A 20,361-nucleotide genomic window follows, 5' to 3' on the forward strand; every position below is an offset into this window, starting at 1 on the left:
GACCCAGAGGGATGGTATGAGGAGGGAGGAGGGAGGAGGGTTCAGGATGGGAAACACATGTATGCCTGTGGTGGATTCACGTTGATATATGGCAGAACCAATACAATATTGTAAATTTTAAAAATAAAATAAAATTAAAAAAAAAAAAGAACACCCAGGGCTGATCTTCATAATGGACTGGTTGGATCTCCTTGCAGTCCAAGGGACTCTCAAGAGTCTTCTCCAACACCACAGTTCAAAAGCATCAATTCTTCGGCACTCAGCCTTCTTCACAGTCCAACTCTCACATCCATACATGACCACAGGAAAAACCATAGCCTTGACTAGATGGAACTTTGCTGGCAAAGTAATGTCTCTGCTTTTGAATATGCTATCTAGGTTGGTGATAACTTTCCTTCCAAGGAGTAAGCGTCTTTTAATTTAATGGCTGCAATCACCATCTGCAGTGATTTTGGAGCCCCCCAAAATAAAGTCTAACACTGTTTCCCCATCTATTTCCCATGAAGTGATGAGACCGGATGCCATGATCTTCATTTTCTGAATGTTGAGCTTTAAGCCAACTTTTTCACTCTCCACTTTCACTTTCATCAAGAGGCTTTTTAGTTCCTTTTCACTTTCTGCCATAAGGGTGGTGTCATGTGCATATCTGAGGTTATTGATATTTCTCCTGGCAATCTTGAGTCCAGCTTTTGTTTCTTCCAGTCCAGCATTTCTCATGATGTACTCTGCATATAAGTTAAATAAGCAGGGTGACAATATATAGCCTCGACGTACTCCTTTTCCTATTTGGAACCAGTCTGTTGTTCCATATCCACTTCTAACTGTTGCTTCCTGACCTGCATACAAATTTCTCAAGAGGCAGGTCAGGTGGTCTGGTATTCCCATCTCTTTCAGAATTTTCCACAGTTTATTGTGATCCACACAGTCAAAGGCTTTGGCATAATCAATAAAGCAGAAATAGACGTTTTTCTGGAACTCTCTTGCTTTTTCCATGATCCAGCGGATGTTGGCAATTTGATCTGTGGTTCCTCTGCCTTTTCTAAAACCAGCTTGAACATCTTGAAGTTCACAGTTCACGTATTGCTGAAGCCTGGCTTAGAGAATTTTGAGCATTACTTTACTAGCATTTGAGATGAGTGCAATTGTGCGGTAGTTTGAGCATTCTTTGGCATTGCCTTTCTTTGGGATTGGAGTGAAAACTGACCTTTTCCAGTCCCATGGCCACTGCTGAGTTTTCCAAATTTGCTGGCATATTGAGTGCAGCACTTTCACAGCATCATCTTCCAGGATTTGAAATAGCTCAACTGGAATTCCATCACCTCCACTAGCTTTGTTCGTAGTGATGCTTTCTAAGGCCCATTTGACTTCACATTCCAGGATGTCTGGCTCTAGATGAGTAATTACACCATCGTGATTATTTGGGTCATGAAGATGTTTTTTGTACAGTTCTTCTGTGTATTCTTGCCACTTCTTCTTAATATCTTCTGCTTCTGTTAGGTCCATATCATTTCTGTCCTTTATGGAGCCCATCTTTGCATGAAATGTTCCCTTGGTATCTCTAATTTTCTTGAAGAGATCTCTAGTCTTTCCCATTCTGTTGTTTTCCTCTATTTCTTTGCATTGATCGCTGAGGAAGGCTTTCTTATCTCTTCTTGCTAGTCTTTGGAACTCTACATTCAGATGCTTATATCTTTCCTTTTCTCCTTTGCTTTTTGCTTCTCTTCTTTTCACAAATCATAAGGGATTTGATTTGATTATACAGTGGAAGTGAGAAATAGATTTAAGGGCCTAGATCTGATAGATAGAGTGCCTGATGAATTATGGAATGAGGTTCATGACATTGTACAGGAGACAGGGATCAAGATCATCCCCATGGAAAAGAAATGCAAAAAAGCAAAATGGCTGTCTGGGGAGGCCTTACAAATTAACCTATAGGTAATTATAAAAGTCTAGAATAAATCTCTCTCAATTTACATATATATACATGAATAGATATACAAATACATTTTCCATATATGTCTTATGCATGCACAAATGACACAAACACATACATGTATGTATGTGTATGTTCTTATAAAACACGTTTTATAAGAAAAACATCTCCTCTATAAAACAAACAAAAAAATAGAATAGCAACCAGAGAAGTGAAAAAGTAGCAGACAATGTAGTTTGTTAATTCTCTAGTTTTGCAAAATTAGATACTGCTTAAAATTAATGACTCCAAAACCAGAGGTTTAGGTACATAATTTATAGTTCTAGAGTAATAATTAGAAGAACTAAAAGGAATAACATAGTTCAAAACACATAAGTGATTAGTTGGTAACACAGATACTAAATTCCTCAGTTTTTCTAGTGCTGATTATACAGAGGTTACTTCAAGTCATTAAATCAAAAATATAAGTTTAGATGTATGCCATATAGCATTACTGAGGTAATCAATTTTTGGAGGTAGGAATGGGATGGGAGGCTAAGACACATCCACCCTATTGCCACCCACTACCCTCCCAGGAAGAGGTAGGGCCTTTTGGATCGACAAATCCTTGTTCAGCAGCTGGGGACTGAGAACTTCAGGGCTGGAGTGGGTGTATGTGGGCTATACCACAGCATCCACTATAGTGAGCAGCTGTAGTTGTCCTTAATACCTCAGAGCTCATATGCATTACTACATGCTCAGTCGTGTTGGACTCTTTGCGACCCCATGGGCTATAGACACCAGGCTCCTCTGTCCACAGGATTCTCCAGGCAAGAATACTGGAGTGGGCTACCATTTACTTCTCCAGGGAATCTTCCAGACCCAGGGATCCAACCCGGGTCTCCTGCATTGGCAGGCAGATTCTTTACTGCTAAGCCATTTCAGAAGCCACACTTTCCTAATGCACATATGCATATATGCAGTTTGTAAGGGCTTTGTTATTTACATATTATGGGACTCAATCATTGGGGCTTTGTTGTATAGATATTTCCTAGGATACTCAGTAATTATGAGGTGGTTCTTTCTCATTTGTAATAAAAATATTATTAGTGTTGCAAATGGCATAGAAATAACTTCAAATAATTCTTCCCAACATGAATATCTTCTTATAACAGGCTCTCTCTACATTCATGTGTAAGTAGGACATATTTACTCAAACCCTCCAGAGCATATTCCTTTTCTGATGCAAAATGAAGCCTTAAAAATGTGTGAAAGTCGCATCTTTTCTAATTACAAATTCTGCTAAATTTATTCTACTTCTACTCTACCATGAAAAGAATAGTATATATTCAATTCCATCACTTCTTTGCCTATAGGGTACAGACACAGTAAAAATTGTTAATTTTGTTCCACCAAGCTTGATTTACAGTTATTGTTACAGAGGAGAGGTTGGTGTTGATTTTTATTCTATGATTTTTAAAATACCTTTATAGTTTTACAAAAAATTATATATATTCATAAAATGTTCAATTACAGGAAAGCATAAAGAATAAGGCAATTAATCACTTAAATGAAACCACTCAGAAATAACCAGTATTAATATCACTCTAGATACCTCTCAGTACAGATGGATAAGTGGATGGGTGAATGGATGACTGGATGTTTGGGTGAAGGGTGATAGGAAAGATAACTTAAAAATTCATATAAATGGAATTACATGTACATACTACAAATGTTTCTTATATTTAGAGAGTAATGATTATATGTCAAATTCTTAAAATATTTGTGACAGTAATCTTCTAGCCCCTTTTCCTGTGCTTTAGTGACCTAGCCTTTTTCCAGTTTCATTTTAAATTAAATCATTCCTGAATTTATAATGTTTTTATTATAAAAGCAATGGTAACATATAGTAAACATTCACAGTATGTGAGCTGATGCTAAGCACTTTACAAAGGCCATCTCATTCAGTACTTCCAATACACCCATTAAAAAAGAGTCTGAATAGAGAGGTTAAGCCACTTGTCCCAATTCACACAACTAAGTACTGCACTAGATTTGAACCCAGATATTTGTATTCCAGAGCTCGCACTCCTAAGCACTAGTCCATACAAAATTAATAAATCTCTCATTAAGATAACTCCATACCAAGACCAATAAATTAGTCACTTTCTGTGGGCTCGGTTGTGTCCAACTCTTTGCAGTTCCATGGACTGTAGACCACCAGGCTCCTTTGTCCACGGAATTTTCTAGGCAAGAATACTGGAGTGAGTTGCCACTTCCTACTCCAGGGGATCGTCCTAACCCAGGAATCGAACCTGTGTCTCTTGAGTCTTAGCAGGAGGATTCTTTACAGTACCACCTGGGATTTTCATTTAAATTTCTAAGGTCTTAAACTCATGACAGTACACTTCCATATTTAGTAAATAATTATTAAGAATCTACTAGATATCAGGCACTGTGTTATGGGGCAAAGAATTAAGGAGAAAAAAGAAAAAAATGTTTGTCTAAGATTGTATCATAAAAGAGTAAAGTCACAACCAAAAGAAAACTGCTTGTCTACTTCTACAATGTTTGTATTTGCTTTTGGAAAATGAATTGTGGTTTATTTCTTGCCTGTCCTTTTTCCACATATACAATATGTAAATACACACTGAACTGGGAATATACTTCTGACTCCATTCTGTAAGTTTGTTTCTTTATTCCATAACATTGTAGATGAGCATTTCCCACATCCTTAAATATTATTAAAAAAAAATAATTCTTAGTAGTTCTTTGGATGTAATTTTAATGAGTACATTCTAGCATATGGTTGAGCTATAAAATATTTTAATTATTTCCCAACTGCTTAATGTTTATGCTAACTTTTTCATAATAGAAAACAGTATTTTTTTTTTTTTAGAAAACAGTATTTTTAATAAACCTTAGGCAGGTCCTAGAGCAAAAGTAAAATACTTCAACTTTTTTAATTATTCAAGGCAAGAAAAGGATGAAAACTTAATGATGAAGTTCTCTGAATCCCCAAATTATCTCCAAAATATGCTTTCATGCCTAAATTGTATCTCTTTACTTTTTATCCTTGTACGAAGTAACTACTTCATTTTCTTCTTTAAATTTCCTTTTTCAATATATTGTTTTTTACATATATTTATTTTTCCTGTGTGAGGGTCTCAATTTTCTCAGAAAGGCAACTCATTTTTTCCTCATTATTTTACTGTCTCTTGTTTTTCAATTAACACGACCAGACTTACAGAGCACTATTCTGCATTCAGTTGCCTAGTCTGCGAGTCCACCATCACTCAATAAAATTTCAAGCTTCGGCTTAAAAATTCAAGCACTTTCAGCTGATTCGATTCTTTTAAAGTGATGTGATATTAATGGCTTTGGTTGTTTTCTTTCCCTTAGCAGAAATAGTTCAGTGGCTTAATTTTTCATGCTTTCATGAATTGAATTTTAAAAAAAATAAAATTATCCAAAGGCAATAAATTATTCAGCATCTTGCTTAGTCTTAAAATCCTGGGTAATTTTTTTCTATCAGTTTCACATATACTTTTTCCTGTTCCATAATACTTCAGATACCAGTTAATAAATATGTGTGCCTGTGTGTCAATCGCTAGGTTTAATTGCATGAATGGTTTTCAGATCCAAGGGACCAATTATTATAAGCTTTCTACTGCATTGAAGAGTATTTTGCTGGGAATTAAATATTAAAAAGGCAAAAGATCTTTCTCTATGCAAAATGTAAACTGATTTATTCCCACAAGAAAAGATAGTATGAAAGCTGAAAGAAAATCTGCAAAAGAAAGCAAAATATATTCTAATTGTCTTCCTTAAATCAGTCCCCCCCCCCCACCCCTTAATAAAGAGTTAAAGAAGGAACAATTTAAAATAGTTAGCACAGAAAGACTAGAACCAACCATCATGTTTGGTACTAAAAATGTTTCTGCAATTCCATCTACTATATTTTGGGGTTGCATGTAACAGGAAACTCCCCATTGCTCAGGAGTAAAGATTTCACCTGCAATGCTGGAGACGCAGGTTCAATCCTGCGTCTGAGAAAATGGCAAACCATTCCAGTATTCTTGCCTGAAAATTCCCACAGACAGAGGAGCTCGGCAGGCTACAGTCCACGAAGTCACAATAAGTCAGACTTGACTGAGCGACTAAGCACACATGCACATATTTAAAGGATGTGAACTGAGTCATGGCACAGACCATAGATAAACTGAGTCATGGCATAGACCATAGATAAAAGCGGTCACAAGTTGAGGAAACATTTGTGTTTGACAACTGAGCCACTTTTGAGAGTACCTATATGCACTTTTGCTAGGTATTAGTGCTGGGAATAGGACTCAAGAGACTATTTTGCCTGGTAGTTTTTAAACTGTATTTCCCAGCATCCTGGGAAACTTCCAGAGAGTTGGCATGAATGACATAGAGAAAGAGGGAAAGGCTAAGCAGGCCTCCCTGACCCTTTTAACCAAACCTGGTGGCTCAGATGGTAAAGTGGCTGCCTACAATTCAGGAGACCTGGGTTCGATCCCTGGGTTGGGAAATGCTCTAGAGAAGGAAATGGCAACCCACTCCAGTACTCTTGACTGGAGAATCCCATGGATGGAGAAGCATGGTAGGCTATAGTCCATGGAGTTGCAAAGAGTTGGACACGACTGAGCAACTTCATTCACTCACTCAGCTTTTATTTATTTTTTTTTTCCAAAGTGATGTGATATTTTTTATTTTCTTTTTTTTATTTTCTTTTATTTTTAAACTTTACATAATTGTATTAGTTTTGCCAAATATCAAAATGAATCCACCACAGGTATACACTCACTCAGCTTTTAAGTGTTGTATAAACTGGGGGGAAACCTAAAATTTCATTTTTGAAATGAGAAAACTCTTTGGTCCTACTCTTCCAGTTTATAGGTGAGGAAACTAAGTACAGATGGATTAAGTGTTCACCCAACTCTGCAACTTAAAAGTGAGTGTTAATCACTCAGTTGTGTCCAACTCTTTGCACCAGGATCCTCTGTCCATGAGTTTTTTCCAGACAAGAATACTGGAGTGGGTAGCATTCTCTTCTCCAAAGCATCTTCCTGACCCAGGGATTGACCTTGGGTCTCCCGCATTGGAGGCAGATTCTTTACCATCCTATCCAAACGTTTTACAGGGCCCAGCAGCTTTTGTCTTAAAAAAAAAAAAAAAAATTCTTGAGGCCACTTTGGATTGAAAGTTACCAAAAGTCAGATTGCTTTTGGCTAACTTTCTTTTCATAACTTGTGGAATATGAGTCAAGTCAGGTTTGGAAAGAATTATCAACAGGGAAAGACTTTATTTCAGTGTCCTAACTTTTCCTTTTCTATGGTCCAGGAATCTCTTTTACATCTATGAATTTAAGTTACTAAATTTTGTTATGCATTAACGTCTATTTTTAAAATAAGAATAATGTAATACCAGCATATTAAAGGAAATGGCAACCCACTCCAGTGTTCTTGCCTGGAGAATCCCAGGGACAGGGGAACCTGGTGAGCTGCCATCTATGGGGTCGCACAGAGTCGGACACGACTGAAGCAACTTAGCAGCAGCAGCAGCAGCAGTAGCAGTAGCATATTAAAACAACAATAAGATATTATTCCACATCTATCAGACCAAGGATGAAATTCTTGGTCTGATCTCAGGTATTTTTGAGAAAATAAAGAGTAAGAATACTCAAATACTGCTCATGGGAGGGTAATTTGGTTTAACCTTTGAAAACAGTTTGGGACAGTATAGTAAACTTGACAGTATAGCACCTTATATATAAACCAGAGATACTACTTCTAGTTATGTGAACCTAAGTATCTCATAGAACAGGGGTTCCCAGCCCGGCCATGAACCTGTATCTCCAATCAGATTAGGGGTGCCATTAGATTAGAAATGAAGTACAAAGTAAATGTAATGTGCTTGAAGTCATCCTGAAACTATCTCCACCCCTCACAACAGTCCATGGAAAAACTGTCTTCACAAAACCGGTCCCCAGTGCCAAAAAGTTTGGGGACCACTGACAGAGGACAGTATGCGCTCGGAAGCTTAGGATTCCCTAGTGGCTCAGATGGTAAAGAGCCTGCCTGCAGTGTAGGAGACCCAGGTTTGTTCCCTGGGTCAGGAAGATCCTCTGGAGAAGGACATGGCAACCCACTCCAGTATTCTTGCTTGGAAAATCCCACTGATGAAGGATCCTGGCAGGTTACAGTCCATGGGGTCCAAAGAGTCAGATACAACTGAGTGACTTCTCTTTCTTTGGGTAGCTTATTTCTTAAAGTGGAAAACTGGAAAGAGATGACCATCAACAGAGGAATAGGAATGGCGGATTTCCAGTTGCCTGTTTAAGGAGCTTGGAAGGTCCCCAGTCCATACAAACAACAGCAAAAAGCTGAACAGGTTGAAAAAATAAACAACCCTTTTTGCATTCATAACAGAGGGGAGTACACAGAGCAAATCCAAGCCCTCAAGACTGAAGAGACAAACAGGCAAACACAGGGAGTTGTGCCTTACCAGAGTAGACACTCAAGGAGAGGAAGTCCACCGAGAACCAGCTCCAGGAAGGAGACTCTGAACTGCACTTGACAAATTGCTGGAGGCTCAGCACAGACAAGTCATAGGGGAGCTCAGTCATAGGGGGCTCCCACAATACTGTGAGAGTTACCTCCAGAAACTGAAGTAGATCCAGTAAATACTGGAGAAAAATCCCCTCGAGCATTCAGCAGGGGAAAAGAAGAGAACCATTTTGAAACTCATCAGTATCCTCTGTTCCTCTTAATAAGCCCTGCCTTCAGGAGAAACTGAAGACTTCCCTGGTGGCTCAGACGGTAAAGTGTCTGTCTACATTGTGGGAGACCTGGGTTCGAGCCCTGGGTTGGGAAGGTCCCCTGGAGAAGGAAATGTCAATCCACTCCAGTACTATTGCCTGGAAAATCCCATGGACAGAGGAGCCTGGTAGGCTACAGTCTATGGGGTTGCAAAGAGTCAGACATGACTGAGCAACTTCACTTTCACTTTTCAGGAGAAACTAATTGACATAATTTAATCTGCACAACAACAGACTGGTTCCACATAGGAAAAGGAGTATGTCAAGGCTGTATATTGTCACCCTCTTATTTAACTTATATGCAGAGTACATCATGAGAAACACTGGGCTGGAGGAAGCACAAGCTGCAATAAAGATTGCCGGGAGAAATATCAATAACCTCAGATATGCAGATGACACCCCACTTATGGCAGAAAGTGAAGAGGAACTAAAAAGCCTCTTGATGAAAGTGAAAGAGGTGAGTTAAAAAGTTGGCTTAAAGCTCAACATTCAGAAAACAAAGATCATGGCATCCAGTCTTGTCACTTCATGGCAAACAGATGGGGAAACAGTGGAAACAGTGGCTGACTTTATTTTAGGGGGCTCCAAAATCACTGCAGATGGTGATTGCAGCCATGAAATTAAAAGATGCTTACTTCTTGGAAGGAAAGTTGTCACCAACCTAGATAGCATATTCAAAAGCAGAGACATTACTTTGCCAACAAAGGTCCGTCTGATCAAGGCTATGGTTTTTCCAGTGGTCATGTATGGATGTGAGAGTTGGACTGTGAAGAAAGCTGAGTGCCAAAGAATTGATGCTTTTGAAGTGTGGTGTTGGAGAAGACTCTTGAGAGTCCCTTGGACTGCAAGGAGATCCAACCAGTCCATCCTAAAGGAGATCAGTCCTGGGTGTTCATTGGAGGAACTGATGTTGAAGCTGAAACTCCAATACTTTGGCCACCTGATGCAAAGAGCTGACTCATTTGAAAAGACCCTGATGCTGGGAAAGATTGAGGGCAGGAGGAGAAGGGGACAACAGAGGATGAGATGGTTGGATGGCATCATCGACTCAATGGACATGGGTTTGGGTGGACTCCGGGAGTTGGTGATGGACAGCGAAGCCTGGCGTGCTGCGGTTCATGGGGTCGCAGAGTCAGACATGACTGAGCAACTGAACTGAACTGAACTGAATCTGCTGAGATGGTATTATAGCCTAACTAACCTGGGGGAAGGGAAATACCCAACTTCAGCTGGCCCTAGCCCTCCATTCCCACCTAAGGAGATAGAAAAAAATAGAAACACTTGTAAAACACACACTCTAGAGGCACAAGCTTAACTAAAACACTGAAACCTAATCATAAAACTATAGAATGCTTCCTCCCCCAACAGCTCACCACTACATTCCTCAAGGATGATTTACCCAGTACATCATGTCCAGCCATCAGGAAGAAATGTAAAAAGGCATACCAAAAGCAAAAACCACAATGTAAAGAAGTAAAGCAAGCATCAAAAACTAGGCATGGCAGGGATGTTGGAATTATCAGACAAGGAATTTAAAACAACTATCACTAATATGTGAAGAACTCTAATGTATCAAATGGACAGCAATGCAAGAACAGATGAACATTGTAAGCAGAGGGAAATCCTAAGAAAGAACCAAAAAGAAATGAGATTAAAAAAAAAAAACACACTAATAAAAAGAAAGAATCCCTTTGATGGACTTAGCAGCAGACTGGACACAGCTGAGAAAAGAATCTCTGAGCTAGAGGATGTATCAATAGAATCCTTGAAAACTGAAAAGCAAAGGCAGCAAAGATTACAAAAAATTGAATAGACTATCCAAAGACAGTGGGACAGCTAGAAAAGGTGTAACATACATGTAACGGGAATACCAGAAGAAGAAAGAAAGGGACAGTGCAAATATTTGACACAATAATGACTGAGAATTTCCCCCAAAATAGTGTTAGACTCCAAACCACAGATCCAGGAAGTTCAGAGAACAAGATATATGCCAAACAAACCCATAGCTGGCCATATCATTTTCAAACTACACAGGAGAATAAAGAAAAACTTGCAAGAAGCCAGAAGGAAAAAATTCCTTACCTATGGAAGACCAAAGATAAGCGTAGAATGAAATATTTTGTGTTGAGACAAACACCCCACTTCTAATCTAGAATTGTTAGGAACTCAGATCTACATAAAGAAAGAAAGAACAGTGAAGACTAGTGAAGGTAATGCTGAACAGGAATTCCCACATGGAAACCATAATATGTGTATAAAGCCTAATGTCAAGAGTCACCATATTCATGACTGTGATTACAGCTGAAAGGGGTAAGGGGTTAAGTAGTGAGAAAGAAATAAAAGGAGCTTAAATTGTATCTGAAATGCTTTCTCACTTTGAGAAATTCAAAACCAAAATCATAAAACTAAGTCTGTTAGTTCTGGCAGAGGGAGGGGGGATGGGGGATATATGTATATCTGATAAACATTGATATTACTGTTGGGCTTTTAAAATCTTTTCAAAGGAATTGCTTATGCTGACTCCTGGGCATCCCTGCCAGCAATCCTGATTCTCTGGGTCTGGAGTGGAGACTAGGAAGCTTCGTTTTCAGTAGCTCCACAGAGGACAAGGGGGCAGATGGCACCACAGCAAACTTAGGTGAATGCCGACAAATCCAGGGAAGATCAGATCAGATCAGTCGCTCAGTCATGTCCGACTCTTTGCGACCCCATGAATCGCGGCACACCAGGCCTCCCTGTCCATCACCAACTCCCGGAGTTCACTCAGACTCATGTCCATCGAGTCAGTGATGCCATCCAGCCATCTCATCCTCTGTCGTCCCCTTCTCCTCCTGCCCTCAATCCCTCCCAGCATCAGAGTCTTTTCCAATGAGTCAACTCTTTGCCTGAGGTGGCCAAAGTACTGGAGTTTCAGCTTTAGTATCATTCCTTCCAAAGAAATCCCAGGGCTGATCTCCTTCAGAATGGACTGGTTGGATCTCCTTGCAGAACTCAGACACAAACTGGAGGTACTGGCAAAGAATCCTAAATGGTAGCCAAACAGGATTCGCAGATCACAGCCTGATGCTGGGGCTTGCTTGTTGGAGAACATGCACCAGCATCAGGAGTAGCTGGGTGTTTTGGGCCTGAGTGAGTGTGTGGAAGGAAAGACTTCTGAATCCTGGTGACATAGCACCATGTAGACGCCTCTCACACCTCAAGTGGACTGGCACTGTGACTGCTGGGCTGCCAGTCATCACTGTTCACTAATTTCAAGAACATGCCTGGATGCGGAGGCCAGGGGACACAAAAGATAAAGCTCTTGACTGAATGGGCAATATTTTAAGAGTTTCCAAAATTATTACTTTATTAAAAGAAAAATTCCAAGCCACATTTTGCATTTGCTTTATAATATACTTAAAACACACTGTCTGACCTCACATGGAAATTTCCATGGAACTTTCCACAGAACTTTCCACTTTCTGATTGCTCGGCAATTGTGAACCAGCTAATGACTAAATTACTAGTTTCAAATCTTCATTATAAAGTGATAATGTCAATTACCTTGTTTCTCTTGATTGCTTGATTTTAAAAATTTTAGCTCAGTACCATCATGTAGTCCATATGCTAATATTTGAGAAATATTTAGGCAAGGATAAATTTAGGTGTGTTTTGTTGCTGTTGTTCAGTCAGTCAATTGTGTTCAACTCTTTGCCACCGCATGGACTGCAGCATGCCAGGCTTCCCTGTTCTTCACCATCTCCCAGAGTTTTCTCAAACTCATGTCCATTGAGTCAGTGATTTCCTTTAGGATTGACTAGTTTGATCTCGCTGTCCAGTGGACTCTAAAGAGTCTTCTCTAGCACCACAGTTCAACAGCATCAATTCTTCAGCACTCAGCTTTTTTTATGGTCCAACTCTCACATCCGTACATTACTACTGGAAAAACCATAGCTTTGGCTATACAGACCTTTGTCAGCAAAGTGATGTCTCTGCTTTTTATGATACTACAATGTAGCAAGAAGCAAGTTTCAGGGCTTATAATAATTAAGAGAAAATAAATCCAGACTTCTGAATTCAAAAACCAACATATGTACTCCTTTCATTCTCTTTGTGTAGACAAATGGGGTGTTGATAAAAATAAAGGCATAGATACCTGGAGTCTATGTTTGACTTCTAAGAAAAATCCTGGTTTCTACATCAATCCTTTGACTTCCACCAGCAGAGCCACTGAAAACTTGGTGAATTTGTCCTAAGCTACTGGGCCCAAACCTTTCTCTTTCCTCCCATTTCCTCTGGCTTTTCATAACTGACATCAAACTGAAGGGGAACTCTCCTTCCCAAATGCAACCAACAAGGCTCACTGTCATCCCGATCAAAGCTATGCCATGTGGAAATTATTTGGATATTTATCCAAATGCTATCGGGTAAGTGGGATGACATCTGTACAGGGAGTTTCACAGACTGTTGCTGTGACTTTGGCATTTAAACAATGGGCAGAACAAATATATGATGGACTACACCAGCTACATACATACACCTTCAATTATAAAAATTTTACACTTAAAAAAATTATCTTGCATGATTTCCAATTGACAAAGATATCTGCCAAGTAACACCTGAAGCACACCTTTCCCACTTCTCCCTAAACTCAGTGTCTACAAGCAACAGTTACAATTAAGGCTTTTGGATAGGCCAATGCCAGAATCTGGGTGGTCTCTGCCCTAACTCTGAGGCAGGTGGACTGAGATGCTGATGATGCTGCTGAACTGCAGAAAATTGACCCAGGCTATGCTTCATGAAACACAGGCAGCATGAATTAAGGTAAGAAGACATGTCGATTTCCTCTAATAGCTATTCCCCGAGTCTAAAGGTCTATAGTTGGTGCCAACCAAAACCCTGGGCGACCACCTTTCCACTGCATGAGAGCACTGCTCTTCGAGACAAGCAAAACACTATACTCATGACTCTGTCCTCGCCCTCATTTTTTTACTATGTGTTGACAAATAGTATATTCCAGAATGCATCCAGGCCACAGCAAATGTGATGGTAAAGGTGTAAAGAAGAGAGCCATGGAAATAGCCATCACACCTATTTACAAGATAAATGCTATACATGGAGGTGATAAGAAGGACAAAACCTGCTATCAATCCTTGATGAAAAATACTTTTTTTAATCCATTGGTATAGAATATGAGAAAAATGTAGGAGGTGTAGAAAAAGCTGCATCAAGCAGAACTAAATGGGATGAAAGTGCTTTGTGTGGACAATTGCTTTCATTCTTGTTTTTAACCACATGATTTAAAGACTTTAGGCTGGAAAAGTTAATTTTTTTCCTAAAGCATAGTGGGATCTAGTCCCCAAACCCTTTGGAATCCATTTGTTAATTTAGCACATATTTATTGCTAAGGCATAGTCGTGTAGCAAAGATCAAGCTAGATCAGAGACAGATGGTACGCGTGTCACTACATGCTTAGCTCCCCAAATTACAAATAACCAAAATGTAACTGAAGAAAAAAAAAAATAATAAAGGTAAGTGACCAAAGAGAAGAAAGATAAAGTGTAATAAGCATGTGGAGGAGGAAAGACAGCACTTCAAATGCAGGAAATAAGAACTTTGAGCTTCCTAGAAGTTTTAGCTGAGTCCTTAATTATAAGCATAGGGATGAGTAGAGTCAAGGAATAGCATACCAAGCCTAGGCACCGATGACAGCCAAGGTAAAAAGCAAGAAACAAAGAATAAGACTGAAGAGGGAGAGTGGGAGTATAGACTTGGAAAAAATTGAATGCCAGCTAAGGGGACTACAGATTTTTTCCACATAAAAGGTATTGGTGATTTGTGAACAATAGAATAAAAATATCAGAGCAGTGCTTCCAGGGTCCATAGGAAACAGATTACAAATTGGAATGGAAGGGAAGATTGAAGGAAAGTAGGAAAAAGTCGATGGAAAGAGTCCAAGTGAGGTTGGAAGTGAGTCACTCAGTCATGTCCGACTCTTTGTGATCCCATGGACTATCCAAGGAATTCTCCAGGCCAGAATACGGGAGTGGGTAGCCTTTTCCTTCTCCAGAGGATCTTCCCAACCCAGGAATCAAACCCAGGTCTCCCGCATTACAGGTGGATTCTTTACCAGCTGAGCCACCAGGAAAGCCCTAGTGAGATTTACAGAATGCCTGATCTGGCATCGTGTCACATTTTATCGGTAAGGAAACTAAAGCACCCAGAAGTTGAGTAACATAGTCAAAGTCACACAATTGGTTAGCAACGGGGCCATGATTCAAGTCTGGAAAATCGAGTTCCAGAGTCTAGGCTGTTAATTATTCTGCTGTAGGAATTCTCAATATTAAAACTTTTCAAAAATATATTGTCCTTGCCAGTAATCCTAAAGCAAAAAGTATAGCCATGACATGACATTCAATAAACAAATACTTAAGGAATGTATGTACGTATATGCTTAGTCGCTCCATCTTGTCTGACTCTTTGCAACCCTTTGGGTTGTAACTCACCAGACTCCTCTGTCCATGGGATTTTTCAGGCAAGAATCCTGGAGTGGGTTGCCATTTTCCTCCTCCAGGGAATCTTCCTGACCCAGGGATTGAACCCAGATCTCCTGTGTCTCCTGCATTGCAGGTGAATTCTTTACCTGCTGAGCAATCCAGGAAGCCCACTTAAGGCATAAACAAAAGTAAAAATCAAAATATGAGCAATCAAAAATTTCTGTAATAGGCAAGAGCATGGGTATCAATTGTGAAATATACATACCACAGGCATGAAATGACATTTGAAAGAATATTTAAATGGCATTGGGGTAGTTTCATAATATTTTCAAGAAAAAAAAATTACCAAACTATCCCTATATGTGCACAGAATAAACAGGGTTGATTTATACATAAACATTTACAGTTTTCACTTATCTTGAAGGGAGGATTTGGAGTGATTTTTATTTTCTTTACTTTTCTGCATTTCATGATTTTTATATTTGACTTCTGAAACAAAACTGCACAATTTTCTAGTGCTAAATAACCAATTCACTCAGGTTTTTCTCCTCCCATACATATTTCTTATGGTGACAGAATTTATGGCCTGTTTGATTCCTTTTACGCATTTGAGCACTAAAAACAGGTTTTGGAACCTAAGTTAAGCACTGGAGTTATAATTGTGAATAAGACAAATAAATTTATAACCTTACAGCCCAGTGGAACTCAAGATATTGAACAAATAAGTTAAAAGGTTATAGTTGCTTCAGAATGGAAACCACGAGGTACCAAGAAAGCACCCACAAGTATGAAGAAGAACTGGCTGACAAAGAAAGTTTAACATGAAAAGTAAACATGGAGTAAAGTGGGGGGGGGGGGGGGGTGGTAAGAGTATTCCAGGATGAGCAAGGAGCATGCATGATGCCCTCAGAGAGAAAGTCTGGAGGTGCGGAGTAAAGACAAGGTTCTGGAAAGACGATGGAGATGCCAGCTGGAATGGAAGGTGGAAGGTCTTGGAGAGACGATAAGGGATGTTAGCGGATTTTTGTTCTGAAGATAATGGGAAGCCATTGTCTTATGGAAACTGGGGAAGGGCAAGAGATCTTCTAGGGGACAAGTTAGAAGAGCTTTCTAGAATGCATGATAGTTTGGACGAGCAGGACTTACAATGTTAAAATGCATACAAAGGGACTTCCCTGGAGATTCAGTGATTAAGACTTTGTGCTTCCACGGCAGGGAGTGACACCCAGTTGGAGAAATTAAGATCCTGTATGCCCCGAGGCACAGCCAAAAAAAAAAAAAAAAAGGTAAAATGCTTACAGGGACAAAGCAAGCTATCTGAATGATTGAAGTAGGCTGAGTCTAGGGAAAAAAATGCAAACAATGTTAAGTGATAAATATCATATTGCCACAGAGTTGATAACAGACTATGGAGTAACAGAGACTGTAGAATTATGGAGTGTGCACACCCTTTCCAACTCAGTTTCCACACATCCTTTCCTACTCAGTTGATTGTTGTCGCACAGGAATATGAGCCTTGAGTTGCCAACAGTTTTTGTTTTATCTTAAACATTTATGTGAGCCCCTTGATTTGTATATATAATCAGTTAATTCAACTTATAAACATATATACCAAATGAAACAAACCTATCCTAGGCTGTCAATTTGCAACTATGATAGAGAAAAAACAAGCAACTTCACCAACATTTGTCACTGTTGAAAGTATTTTCCCAACCCAGGGATGGAACTCACATCTTTTGTCTCTGGCATTGAAAGCAGGTTCTTGACTAGTGCCACCTGAGAAACCCTATTTGAAAGGGGCAGTCCTTTCTGATTATGAACATCCCTGATATCTGGCATGTTAAAATTGTTCAGTCACTATGTCCGACTCTTGTGACCCAAAGGACTAAAACACATCAGGCTTCCTGCCCTTCATCCTCTCCTGGAGTTTGTTCAAGTTTGTGTCCATTGAATTGGTGATGCCATCCAACCATCCCATCCTCTGTGACCCTCTTCTCCTTCTGCCTTCATATCTGGCATCCTCATTTAGAAAAAAAAAGTCATGAATCCTTTGCCCACATACCTCTAAAAGCAAAGATGCTGGGCGAGCTAAAACTTTGGAGCATATTATCTTTGCAAGACACAAGGCTGAAAAGCACCTGTGGCATTGCCAATCTCTGTAGATGAATCCTAATTAAGTGAATCAAAGTCATTTTTTAAATTATATTCCAGCGTTTGTTAGGCAACAGCAGAAGACAAGACAAAATGGAAAATGTGGTACCTGCCCAGGGGGCATGAAGTCTATACAGGGAAGAAAAAAAACATTCTGGAAATAAAAACACCAGCTGGGAAGGAAACGTAATTAATGAAATAGTGCCAAGATTATTGTCTCTCTGCAATTATCAGGTGTTTCTGATACTTCAATAGAGACTGGTGACTTATGAAGGGGGCACATCAGGTACACTCACACTTTGGATTTGATACAGAACAGAAATGGAGTGTAAATCTCTCAGATGCCCTGATGCCTCACTTCTGCCAACAAAATTCCACCAGTAAAGCTAACTGATTTGCAAAGCAGTGTAACAGTCCTTAATGATAGTCATTATATAATTACACAATACTGCCTTGACTTTTACAGAAAATTGATAACATTAAAGTGCCTTACCTCTTCCAGATTCACCCCCAATTCATTTTTTAAAGGATTTTATTACTGTAGTCTAACTTTAAGATTTTAGTAAAAGACTAGGGAAAATAGAAGGAAAAAGAAACTGTAACTAATAGAATATGATCCCAATTTTGTTTTTTACAAAATGTATTATAGGCAAAGAGAAGAGGCTAGGAAGATGTACCGGTTGTCTGTGGATGGCTGTTATCTCGGGAGATAGGTAATGGCACCCTACTCCATACTCTTGCCTGGAAAATCCCATGGACGGAGGATCCTGGTAGGCTGTAGTCCATGGGGTCGCTAAGAGTCGGACACGACTGAGCGACTTCACTTTCACTTTTCACTTTCCTTCATTGGAGAAGGAAATGGCAACCCACTCCAGTGTTCTTGGCTGGAGAATTCCAGGGACGTGGGAGCCTGGTAGACTGCCGTCTATGGGGTCACACAGAGTCGGACACGACTGAAATGACTTAGCAGCAGTAGCAGGTACTGTAAGAGCAAGCAGAAACCACATTTTCTCAGTGCTGCTTCTGTAAAGCCGCTCTACAAATTTGCTAAGACCTGCCCTTAGATAAAGAGAGTTTCCATATTGTTTACGGTGACTCAAATAATAAAGGAATCATCTTTTTCTGGGTAAAGAAAGTCTAGTCTTATCTAAGAATGACACAATTCCAATCAGGTATACTAAAACTCCAATTTTGTGTCCAATGTGTCTCTTTACATACAATGAGCAGTCATGTTTGGCCCCTTTTTGGACAAAGATGGCACAGGGGGAAAGGGATGACAGCTCGGGTTCTTCTCTCTATGCATCCTCCAAAGCTTGCTATCTGAACTGTGTGCCTCTTGGGGGTTGGTTGAGGGTAGAGGAAGAGAAGAGGCAGAGGTGCAGGAAAGGGCTTTCCAAAATGGCTCACTCATAGTCTGGTGTTGGTGCCTAGGAAATGGTAGCCCAGAACTGACTGCTTCTTTCATAGGGATCATTTGCAGACTCTTCATTCATTCATTCATCCATTCATCCCTGGATTCCTCTGATTATAGTTGGCCCTCACACCCTCAATGCCTTGCCTTTAACTCACTTCTGACACCCTTGGGCCCTTGGAATTCCACCACTCCACATCCAGGCTAGGGTCCTATTGTCCTTCCATGTAGTATTTGGGACAGAGTCTATTTTAATATAATCCCAGTCTGCTCCTTCCAATGGAGTAAAAAAGAAAGAAAGAAAAAAAAAAACAAACCTTTGTCCTACCTTCAAAGGAAGCACAGCGTACTCCCAGCATCCACAGTCAGTCCTTACCTCAGGATTTCTCCTGGAAAGAAACAGGCCTCCACTCTGAGTTCAGCAGACTCCAGGGGATAAATATCAAGTCCTCCAAGAAGATCTTCTGAAATTCCTTGTCTCACTTTAGTAGGTGAGAAGCAACTCATCTTTTCAATGTTCTCATCTCTCCCATGCTCACCAGGTGTGATCACGCTGACCCGTTTCTGTATCAGGTCATGCATTCTGCACAGGTGGTTCACATCTCACTTTTTAACGTGGGGTATCTGAAACCTACTGTATTAGTGTATTACTTCTGCTGAAACTCCATGATTATTTTTTAAAGGACCATTTTAACCATGTGCTGTGCTAAGCTGCTTCAGTTGTGTCTGACTCTTTGCAACCCTATGGACCATAGCCTGCCAGGCTTCTCTGTTCATGACTACATATGTAAATAGACAGTCAACGGGAGTTTTCTGTACGACTTGGAGAACTCAAACTAGGGCTCTGTAATAGCCTAGAGTAGTGGGAATAGGCAGGAGGTGGGAGGGAGATTCAAGAGGAAGGAGACAAATGTATAGCTATGGTTAATTCATGTTGATATATGACAGAAATCAGCCCAATATTGTAAACCAATCAATCAATTAAAAATAAATAAATGTTAAAAAAAGAATAATACTGGAGTGGGTTGCCATGCCTCCTCCAGGGGATCTTCCTGACCCAGGGAGTGAACCTGCATCTCTGCATTGGCACGTGGGTCACTTAACCACTACTGCCACCTGGGAAGCCCCATATTTTAACCATATTGCTGCATTATCTTCTTCTGTATGTTTTTCTCTTTTAATTTTCTTACATTCATATGAATTAGTCAACCATCCGAGGAAAAATGAGTATTTTTTAAAGAGTATACAGGACATATTTTGTCAAAACAATTTGGCAGAAGTTATATATATTTGTTCAACACACATTTTAAATATTATTTTTAACTGAAATATAGAATCAGTTCCTTTATATTATAAAAACATTTACGAGTTTCTTTTAGAATTCTGCCATATATATAACCAGACAAATCACCTCTACAACATGTCGCCATGCCCACATCAATGTCACTCCTTTGCTCTCCCTATTAATATTTCCTGTAGTAATTTAAAGAGTCACAGTGTTAAGGTCAAAGGCTTACAAAGGGAAGACTCTAAGAACAGAACATCTATGGTGAAATGAGTATTATCTAGG

This window comes from Bubalus kerabau, chromosome 3, assembly GCF_029407905.1.
Source record: "Bubalus kerabau isolate K-KA32 ecotype Philippines breed swamp buffalo chromosome 3, PCC_UOA_SB_1v2, whole genome shotgun sequence".
Classification (NCBI taxonomy): Eukaryota; Metazoa; Chordata; class Mammalia; order Artiodactyla; family Bovidae; genus Bubalus; species Bubalus kerabau.